This window comes from Orycteropus afer, unplaced genomic scaffold (genome assembly GCF_000298275.1).
Source record: "Orycteropus afer afer isolate SDZICR_OR568_19922 unplaced genomic scaffold, OryAfe1.0 scaffold00132, whole genome shotgun sequence".
NCBI lineage: Eukaryota > Metazoa > Chordata > Mammalia > Tubulidentata > Orycteropodidae > Orycteropus > Orycteropus afer.
The window spans coordinates 836,372-847,995 of record NW_006921719.1 but is presented as its reverse complement, the minus strand read 5'-3'; the positions used below and the strand labels follow the sequence as shown (position 1 = coordinate 847,995).

Sequence of the window (11,624 nt, the reverse complement as noted above, 5' to 3'; positions counted from 1 at the left end):
GCTTTTAATTATCCTCATCCATTGTTGATTTCCTTACATTCATATTTTTTAGCTTTCCTGCATAAAATTTCATTTCAATCTGTTAGTTCTTCTTCATAGAACAGCTTCTCTTTTACTGCAAAGAGTTCAAAGTAGATACTACCTAAACTTGACATCTATTTCCTGTAGCAAAGTTGGGTATTTTTTTTTCCTCTACATCTTCAATGCTATGGTTATTTCCTTTTTTTCTGTTGCATAACATTTTCACAGGCCTGTGCTGTTGTTCGTGTGTGTGTGTGTGTGTGTGTGTGTGTGTTTTAATTTATTCCTCTTTGACACTAGTCTACCCTGGCTTGCTGTTTTTCATAACTCTGGTGTAAGTAGATGTTCTGAATGTACTCATTGGATCTATGGGAGCTGTTAGAATTGTGCCTGATGACCTGAAGTTAGAAAGCTAATTGATACAAGTTTATATTCCCAGTTCATTCTTGCAAATGGAGGGAGGTGAATGGGAAGGCAGCTGGGTCTGTGGCTGATGCCTTCTGTTGGCTGAAACTCCTAAACTCCATGACTTTTTATATATGGTTTGCTGTTGCCCTGGCATCTGCCCCAGGTTTACAGACTGCATGGGATTGGCTACCTTCCCAATACCATTGCTTGTTATGCTGAGGAAGATGGCACAAAACCTATAGTTAGAAAGTTACTGTGATCTGTCATAGCCTCAGCCCCTGTCCTGAGTCTACAAAAAGTCCAAACACCCACAAGCTTTGGTTGCCCTGAAACTAACCTATCCTCATCCCAGTTAATGCTTCTGAACACCACTGCTCTTTGGAGGATGAGGGACTCCAAATGCATGTTTACCATCTGCCCCTAGCCACCTTCTCCTCTAGGCCTCTCTCTTTTTAATACCCATAATAATTTATGGGTTTTAATGGGGTCTCCTCTACGACTTCCTGAAAGCCCACAACATTTTCTCAGGAAGAAGAATCTGAGCCAGTCCTGAATGACATCTTGATTTGGTTCCATGTATACTATTTTGGTGCTTCCTTTGATAGCTCAGCTGGTAGAGCAGAGCAGAGGACTGTAGGCTTTCTTGTCCTAGTCATCCTTAGGTCGCTGGTTCGATTCCGGCTCAAAGGAAGAGTTGACGTTTGGGAGCTCTGGTAGCCTAGTGCCTAAGGCACTTGACTGCTAACCAGAAGGCTGGCGGTTCAAACCCACCAGCCACTCCTCAGAAGGAAGGTTGGGCACTCTTCCATAGTGATACTGCCTTGGAAACCCAAGGAGGGGTCACTATGAGTCGGGTCCAACTCGACAGTACATAACAACAACAACATACTATTTTGAGTAGAAATGTCTTGACATTTAAGGCAAGTGGATGGCACTTTCACTAGTAAAATAAGCATCTGATGTGTTTGCCTACCACCCTCCTTCACTTCCGACCTATGATTCTAGTGGTCTTCAATCATAGGACCCTCCTTCCTAATCACAGGTATGGATGGACAGGTGATCTAGGCATGGACAACCGAAACATCCGTTTTTCTGTTCACAGTGAATGATCTGCAATCAACATGCGATCCAAACTAGGACAATCAGAGACCTCTTTGGCTTACATTTTCCCATTTGGAGCTTAGGGAGAAGGGCCTTACTGTTAAGGTCTCAGTGTTGGAAGATGTGAACTGGAATTTCCACTGTCCATCTCTAGTATGCTGTACATTGAACAGCCCAAGGTGTGACCTTGGGAAACTTAGTTCTCCCCTCTGCACTTTAGTTTTTCATCTATAAAATAAAGATTTAAAATGCCTAGCTTACTCTATTGACCTTGAAAGGTTAATGAGAGTGCTGTGAGATGGGTGTCAAAAACAAATTATAAATTGCCAACAAATCCTGTGTAAAGTACTATATGATAGGATGGAGCTAGGTAAGGGGCAGCAAGGAGCAAAGACATGAGTAAGGAGAAGAGACATGAGGAGAGAGAGAACATTAAGTGGATGCTGCTCCAATTCATCCTCAATTGTCTGACTATCCCATTATAGCAGGAGCTTGAGAGCAAGGGTGCTTTCTGCATAGGGACTGTCCATACACAGATCCTCTTCAGAGTACACCTATCTCCAAACACAGAGAGACACCATCTCAGCAATATGTCAAACATACCAAAGACTGAGACTAACCTTGCTACAAACAGATCTCCAACAATGTCAACGCAACAGCAAAACACTAACAGAAATACTGAGAGAGAATGTGTTAAGTGTTGGGGGTTGGAACTTTTGTTTTGTTTTCTTTTGTTTTGCCTAAATGACATTTCAACATGTTCTACATGTTCTTTTTTTTTTTTTTTAAATGTTATTTTATGTTATGTTATTATCATTTTTTGCAGTGTTTCCTCCTCTCCCCTCCCAGGGGGTTGGAACTTAATAACCACTGGGCTAGCTCAATGTCTTTAAGATGGCCTTTACCAATGATGTCTTAGTGTCCCCAAACAATTGATCCCACTAATTACAATACAAAGCATAATCTTTGTCCTGGCATTGAAAGCCTCTGGAATTTGGATCCAATCTGCCTTTCCAAATTTATCTTCCCTCCACTTCCTTATAAACATCCTTCTCTATATACTTTGTTGTGTCCTTTCACCACACTTATTAATCTGTACAGTGAGCAAATAATCCAAGAAGCTGGACTATATGAAGAAGAAAGTGGCATCAGATTGGAGGAAGACTCATTAACAACCTGCAATATGCAGGTGACACAACCTTGCCTGCTGACAGCAAAGAAGACTTGATGCACTTACTGATGAACATTGAAGACTACAGTGTCCAGTATGGATCACACCTCAACACAGAGAAAACAAAAATCCTCACAACTGGACCAATAAACAAAATCATGATAAATGGAGAAAAGTTTGAAGTTGTCAAGGATTTCATTTTACGTGGATCCACAATCAATGCTCATGGAAACAGCAGTAAAGAAATCAAATGATGTATTGCACTGGGAAAATGTTCTGCAAAAGATCTCTTTAAAGTGGTAAACAGCAAAGATGTCACTCTGAGGACTAATGTGTACCTGACTCAAGCCATGGTATTTTTAATCACCTCATATGTGTGCAAAAGCTGCACAATGAATAAGGGAGACTGAAGAATTGATGCCTTTGAATTCTGGTGTTAGTGAAGAACATTGAATATACCATGGACTGGCAGAAGAACAAACAAATCTGTCTTGGAAGAAGTACAGCCAGAATGCTCCTTGGAAGTGAAGATAGCAACACTTTGCCTTGCAAACTTTGGGCATGTTATTAGGAGAGACCAATTCCTGGGGAAGAACATCATGCTTGGCAACATAGAGGGTCAGAGAAAAAGAGGGAGAGCCTCAATGAGACGGATTTACACAATGGCTACAACAACAGGCTCAAACATAGCAACAATTGTGAGGACTGCACAGGACTGGGCAGTGTATTGTGCATGGAGTCAGAACCAACTGAACACCACCTAACAACAACAGACATATTTTGCAGACCTTCTCTGTGCCAATACTAACATTCAATTATTCATCAGCAGTTAGTAAGTACCCAATGAAGAACAGTTCATTAACAAGCATCAAAATTTTTTTTCAGTGTTAAATATTGGGAGATTTCCTTTTATAGCAACCTGCTTAATAAAATAATGGTTTAGAGGCTCAAAATGTGTCCGGTGCTATAAAGTGTGTATATGTGTGATACAATGATGATGCAAATGATAATCCTTTATACACAAAATCAAATCAGTCAAGACTGTAACAAGTGAAATATAAAGCATGGAGATAAAGCTTTCTCTTATTAAAAGAATAAAAAAAAAAAGCAACTCACTGTTGTTGAGTCAGATCCGACTCATAGTGACCCCTCCTTGGGTTTCCAAGGCGGTATCACTATGGAAGTAGATTGCCCAACCTTCTTTCCAAGGATTGGCTGGTGGGTTTAAACTGCCAGCCTTCTGGTTAGCAGTCAAATGCCTTAGGTACTCAGAGATTTGAATTTGGCATATTGAATTAGTGTTAACAATTTCATTTTAGAGTTCTGTTTGTATATGATTTGTAAATTTGTTTTAGATTTGTAGCTGTATAAGAAGCATAAGCTTAAGGAACTTATGCCTAGTTTTATGTTTGCATATATTTACATAACAGAATCATAAAGGTAATTTAAGTCAACACTGAACATCCTTGAGAATGTTTTTCCTTTCAAAGGGTCTGTACTTACTCAAGTAAGAGCAACACTGCTTCTGAGCTTCCTAACCACACTGAAACCACCAAAGGGAAGGCGGGCATATTGGGCTGGCAGATGTACTCTTTAAACACCTAACTATGTGCTGGGCAAGGACTCAGGCACGGGGACAGCCTGCCTCACCAGGCGCTTTAAACCTGAAAAGAAGGTCTGCTTGTTTGCATGTCTGCTTTGTAAATATTGTCCCAGGCTGGGCAGGAAGGGGTAGGCTTTAAAAACACCCATAATCATCTTCTTCTGTGTATTCCTTTTGCTTTGGAGCCGACTCACTGAGGACAAACGGTCTTTAGCAGCCTCGTCAGGGAATGAAACCCACTTTCTCCTGGGCTGATGTGCTTGCTAAGCTGCCTGCTGATCTTATCAGTGTAAAAACCATGTTCGTTAGGCTGTTTGTGTATAAATCTGCCTCTTCTGCTTTCACGTGGTTGTGGGCACTCAGGGGAGGATGGATATTGACACAGATATTGGGGGTCCTTGTACTCGCTAAATGCACGAAGGGAAAGGCAGGCAGTTCCAGGTGGCCATGATGGCTGTCCATCAGCTGTATGTATGACTTGCTCATGGCACTGGTGCTCCTAGAAATTCAGGCCCGGGATTCTTCCACGCAGAGATGGGCTGAAGCCTTTCCAACAATGATGAAAGTAATAACTAAATCCTTTCCCACTTGGCCTTTTTGCTTGTCTCCTGGTTTAGGTACTATGATAAGAATTCTGTCCCAGCTTGATATCAACCAGAGGGAAGATCTTGATATGGTCATAAAAGAAAGCTACATTTGCATTGACATCAGGATCTTTCCCCAGAGATGGAATTTTCACCTTACTTTAAGGAATCCAAAGTTATCTATGTGCAAAGAAACATGTGCTCCAAGCAAGCCTAATCCTGCTTGGGAACTTGCTCTTGGATGTCTGAGGCCAGGGTGAAGGGGGCTGGCATCCTCTTCCAGGAATCAGAGATAGAAGGGGCCTAAAGACAATTCAGTTCAACCTTCTTGTTTTGCAGGCAGGGAAACTGAGGCCTCAAAAGAGTCAACCTGCCTCAGGTCACATAAGCACTTGGTGTTGAAGGTAAAAGTAAAACCTAGGTGTCTTCCAGGAGTTCTGGTGGTGTGGCACCTAAGGCATTTGACTGCTAACCAGAAGGCTGGCGGTTCAAACCCACGAGCCACTCCTTGGAAGGAAGGTTGGGCAATCTACTTCCGTAGTGATACCACCTCGGAAACCCAAGGAGGGGTCGCTATGAGTCGGATCCGGCTCGATGGCAGTGGGTTTGGTTTGGTTTGGTTTAGGTGTCTTCTCTCCTAGTCCAGAACCCTTTTCACTACATCAAAATTACACTGCCCTCTCCCCCGCTCAAAAAAGGAGACATTTTCTGGCTGTCAACAGTGTCTCATATACTCTCTGGCTATGTGACAACCTCACTTACAAAAAAGGCACTAAAAGTACATCATCTTTCACAATATGCAAGTCACAGGAATCAGAGCACTTTAGAGCTGAAAAGACATTGTGGGTCCAAGCGATTTATTTTCCAGATGGGACAATTGAGATCCAAAGACTTCAGTCACAGCAGAATACAAGTCAGAGGCAAAGCAGAGGCTTGTGCTCTGGAGCCACATAGAGTTCTAAGCTCAAACAGCAGACTTCTTCCACTTCCATTTATTAGCTATGTGTCCTTGGGCGAGTAACTTAACCTCTCTGGGATTCTTTATTCTCATCTGTAAAATCTAAGTAGTGTAGAATCAACCTCATGAAGCCATGGGGAAGTCTAAATGAGATCATGAATGTGAATACTCATCACAGTGCCTATAATATAATATATATCTAATAAATGACAGCCTTAGGATCATGTTCACTGCCTTGTCTCCTAATCCAGGGATCTTTTCATGACAGCATTTTGCTTCTTGTCAGATTTTGTTGTTGTTTTTTAAAATAAATCCTGAAATTAAACATTTTTGGTTTGATATTTCTTGATCCAATGCCTAAGAATTTGGATCAAAATTCAACTGAATACTTTCAACACATCTATCAGGATGACAGAGTCCTTCCTGATCCTTTGATGGCTATGTAATCTATCATCCATGCCTACTCTTGTTCCTGGGAGGAGCGCTGTCCCAATGACCCTCTTCTATGTGGGTGTATAGAATCCAGCCATCCCATAGCCCCAAAGGAGATTCTGCACCATGGAGGTGTCAAGCCTGATTTACATCCACCATTTTCTGGGATTATCCCATCTCCGCACTGGGCAAGGAAGGTGGGGCAGTAAGTAACTCCTGAACTTCTGAAGTGAGGAAATACAAAATGGTCACTTGGGGTAGAGGGCAGTTCATGAGTGAGCTCAAGACTCATGCTCTTATTTAGGGCTCTTGGAAACACCAATACAGAACAGGGGCATTTAAAGGTCATTTGGCATACCTAGTGCAATCACAAAGTGATGTGCTCCTGGTGTTAGTACCTTTGCAGAGCTGCAAATACATGGCATTATTTCATCTCTTCAAATGTCTCTTGCCTACATAAGGGAGTCAGAAGCCCTTCTGATAGTCTCATCATCCTTGCCATGGCCCAGCAAGCTGCATGGTCGCCATATTGGTGCATGCACCACACTCAAAGCATCCCTTTCTCCTAAACGACAACAACAGAGCTACTATTTTTCAAGTTCTTACCTTGTGCCAGGAAAAGAGATAAATGCATATGCATTATCTCATTTAGGCCTTACAGTGATCAAGGAGGTGGTGGCTATAATTGTCTCCCATTTTGTAGTGAGGAAACTAAGGCTCAGAGAAGCTGAGAAACTTGTCAACAAGCACAAAACTAGTCAATAGCAGAGCAGGGCCAGGCCCTCCCCTAGTGCTCACTCTGGGCTAGCTGGCTGCTCCCAATCCCTTCACCAACAGGAAGAAAAATGGCCAAAGAGGGACAAAAATCCAACCCAGCAGATGTTGCTAATACTCTGAGCATCTCTGGAAAAGGTCTGAATCAAGGAAATGGCAAGGATGATGGGTTGGGTTCTCCACGTATTATCCTGCCCCTGACTCCCCTTCCTGGCAGGAGCAGGAGAGCCTCAGAGTCCACTGGAATGTTGGCTCTCTATAGCCAGATGGAGAAACTTAGCAAAGCTTTGTGATTAAGAAGATACAACTCTTACCCAAGAGGTATCCTTCAAGGTAAAATCAAGGTGGAAGAGAGGGAAATGTCTATCTTGAGTTTCCAGATTCCTAATCTGTGACTCAGGGATGACCTTTTCTTACCATTTCTGTATTTAGGAAGTTAAGGTTAAAATAGTGACAAGATAAAAGCCAAAATAATTCTAAGGAGGGAAACTTTGACCAGATGATAGCAGGCCCTGGTCCACAGCAAGCCCAGAGAAAACTTCCTGAATAAAAAGAGAGGCAGGAGTGGGCGGCCAGTACTGTTGTGAGCATCTTGAAAGGGGGCCTTCTCTGGGCAGATGCAGATCCAAGAGCACACAGCTTGGCAGGCTGGTAGTGTCTTTGTGCCTAGAAAAAGGCACCATTTCTTTGAGGCTGATGGCCTCACACCATGGTGCCCAACTTGGTAAGCAGAGTGGGAAGCAAACTTGAGCTGTCAGTGCCCCTTGTTTGAATTGTGTCCTTCAAAAAGATATGTGGAAGTTGTAAGTCCTGGCACCTGTGAACAAGATCCTATTTGGAAATAGAGTCTTGGGTCTAGTTAAGTTAATATGAGATGATACTGGAGTAGAATAGGTCCTAATCCAATCTGACCGGTGTCCTTATAAAAGAGTAGAAGAGACACACAGGGGGAAGAAGCCATTTGAAGACAGAGGCAGATATCTATAAATCAAGGAAAGCCAGGGATTTCTGGCCATCACCCGAGCAGATTCTCCCTCAGAGTCCTCCAAAGGAATCAACATGGCTGACACACTGAATTAGGACTTGTAGCCTTCAAACTGTGAGATGATACATTTCTGTTCTTATAAGCTACCCAATCTGTTGTACTTTGCTACAGCAGCCCTAGAAAACTAATACAGGCACCTCTATACAGGTCACAAGCTGTTGCAGATCTGAGAGAGGAAACTTGTTCAAGTCTTTACTAAATCAGAGGTTATTCCCACCAGATCCAAAAGAGGGCACAAGTTCATCCATACCATTCCTTTACAGAATCAAGAGTTTCCCCTACCACTTCACAAATATGACACTCAGGCCTAGAGAAGTTCAGTTGCTGGTTTAAATTCACACAGCAAGCCAGCAGGAGAATCTTGAACCCAGGATTTCTGCCTTCAAAGCCATTCCTTGCCTGACCACATCACAGGGTGGGCATGTGAACATGAGATAAACCTTCCAGGGCACGTACCTAAAGAGTCAATTTATCCTAGTCATTCCAAGATGGAGAGAAAAGCAGCAGGAACCGACCCAGAATCGCAAGAAAGAGATGTCACCGTTCTCACCAGCCCACACCCTGTTGTCCATATTTTAAAAACGATGAGGCCATCCATTAAGGCCGGCACTGGAGCTGTGCCCCTGTCAACATCCGGGTGTGTGGGCGGGTATCCCCTGAGGCGGATACTCCAGGGGCTGCACTGCTGAGACTGTGAGTAAGGGCTGGAGCCTCTGCTGGTAGGGCCACCCACGCCCAGCTCAGCACAGAGGCAGAGGGCATTGGGAAGGGTGGAAAGGACAATGGGCCTCCTTTGTGCTGTGCCACCTGTCCTGCAGCAGTTGACAGCTTAAACTAGCCTTAGGACATGTAGCCAAAATTCTGCACAGCATGTCCCCTTTCCACCTCAGGGTCCTTTCCCTCCTGGGTACCTCTATTCTCAGATGTCAGCCACTGTGCCTTGTTACTGTTCTCAATAGTTGGATGGCCACCACATCCCAGGGAGATTAACCGACAATTCAGAAACCATCTGAGAGTAATACAAGTATTAATACCTGTTTGTAGAACTAAGATCCAAATAAATAAGTAAAAATACTGTGATGTGTCACCACATAAGTATAGCGAAATGCAGTAATACTACAGAGTAAATAATTCTATCAAAGGTGGGTGTGGGGGATGGAGCACAGAAATGGCCCTATGCCCCTCCTCCCACCCCTCCTCTCCCAAACCATGTTCTTTACAATGTGACTTGGCAGCTTCTCCTATCAAAAATTAAAATCTATCTATAGATAGATATCTGATCAAAAAGGGGGGTGGGGGATGTGAAACAGAATTCCAAATTCTCACAAAATCCAGCCTTCCTAGAGTCATGAAGGCTGGAGGAAACCCCTGAAACTATTGCCTTGAGATAATCTTAAAACCTTAGTCCTTACACCAAAAATATCCCCTAAAGTCTTCTTTAAACCAAATAATAATTTAGCTTATTTAGTAAAGAATGTTGCCTGGAGTATTGTACTATTTTAAAAAACCATCTATATAAGATCAAACTGACAACAGCATCTCAGAAGGTTAGACTGGAAGCTTAAAGGGCAGTGAGTTTATAAATAGAAGAGAAATACTTTGGAAAAAGAAAATGAGAACGGTTGCACAATTTGAAGAATATCATCAGTGTCACTGATTTTTGTACATGTAGAAATTGTTGAATTGGTGTGTTCTGCTGTGTATATTTTCAACAACAAAAATAATTATTGAAAAATGTAGAAGGTAAGTTTCTTCCCCTTGAATATGAACTGATCTTGCTTTGACCAAGAGAATACAGCAGAAGTGAGGGTGTCCCAATTTGGAGCTCCAGGATTCAAGAGGCCCTGCATGCTCACTCTCTCTCTCTCTGAGCCCTATCATTTGCTTCTAAAATAAACCCAGGTTAAAGGCATATGGCCTGCTCACCCTTAAGCCCCCAGAAGACAGCTGGCCAACACCAGACATGTGAGTGAGGGCACTCTAGACCAGCCAGCCTCGAGCAGTCTTGCCTATTGACTGTCGCCACAGGAGCCAACCAAGATCATCTAAGCCTCATTCAGATCAGCAGAACCATTTAGCTGACCCACAGAGCAATAATAAATGGTTATTGTTTTAAGCCAGTGGTTTGAGGGTAGTTTGTTACACAACACTAGCTAACTGATATACTGGAGAAAGAAGGTTAGGTAACTCTTCCAGAGAAGGGGATGCCTAGCCAAGGTCAAGAAGAATGAACAGTAGTTTCATAAATGATTGGGCAGAGAAAAAGCACTTGCAATGGCAAGAGGGGGAAGAGCAGAGTTGTGTCAGCGGGATCATCACAAGTTCTGGGATATTGTTAGAGTCTAAACTGAAAAGAAGACACAGCTGGACAAGAAGCTGGAGACACGGGGAGAGGCAGGGACATCCATGGACAACCCTGTGTGCCAGGCTCAGCTGTTTCTCTAGTGGACCCCAAACCTCTGGGCCAACTGCTTCACTTTATAACAGGTTTTTGGAAACTTGTTTAAAAGGCAGGGGTGGTAAACCCAATGTTTTTGCTCCCATACTAAGGACAGAAATATTTCAAATATGACCAAAGATCATAAAAAAAATAATTCAATGTTCTTGGTAATCTATTAGAATGTGAACTTCTTTTCTAATTTTGACATAAAGTAAGGGTTTTTCAAATATAGTTTGCAAAAACCCCTCAAAAAAACTTGACTATACCACATATTTGATGAAAAATAAAGCCTGGAATTAGGAATAAGTCCCCAAGTCATATAATATTAAAAGTCAAAGCTTTTTCAGGATTTTATTAAAGAGAAATACCTGCAGATTAAAAAATACTGCCTCAACCCATGGCAAACATCCCAGGTATGGGAAGATGTGAAAAAACCAGTCACATTCAGTCTTTGGCGCCTTAATTTATTTATTCATTCTATAAAGTACCAGATCCTGCAATAAACAGGTTCTGAGGCTCTCTAAGTAAGTAAGACATGAACCCTGTTCTCCCAGGCAGAAGTTGGAAAGGACATTTGAGCAGGTCATATCACACAACTCTGTAATCACACAGATGCTCTGGTGATCCAGAGAATGGCAGGATGGTTGCAGTTACTTCTTTGATGTAGAGGTCCCTAAACAAACAAAGATTGCTATCGAGTTGATTCCAACTCATAGCAACTCTATGGAACAGAGAGTTGAACTGCCCCATAGGGTTCCTAAAGCTGCAAATCTTTATGGAAGCAGTCTGTTTCATCTTTCTCCCATAGAGCAGCTGGTGGGTTTGAACTGCCAACCTTTTGGTTAACAGCCAAATTCCTTAATGTGCCACCAGAGCTCCTAGAAGTCCCTAAGTTGAACAATGATTTGTGCTCAACTTTTAACCTAAAGGTTGGTGGTTCAAATCCATTCAGTGGTGCCATGGAAGAAAAGCCTATGATCTGCTTCTGTAAAGATTACAGCCTAGAAAATCCTAGGGAGTAGTTCTAATGTGCAACAACACATGGGGTCACCATGAACCAGAATCAACTTGATGGTAATAGGTTTGG

At 42.6% G+C, this 11,624-nt stretch overlaps 1 non-coding gene across 1 annotated transcript; it reads left to right on the top strand.

Annotated features, from left to right (window-relative positions):
- Positions 1-1,024: 1,024 nt before the first annotated feature.
- TRNAY-GUA lies at positions 1,025-1,119 on the top strand. The gene is given in 2 exon segments: positions 1,025-1,066; positions 1,084-1,119. It is a non-coding gene; the product is annotated as a tRNA-Tyr (tRNA).
- The last annotated feature ends 10,505 nt before the right edge of the window (positions 1,120-11,624 follow it).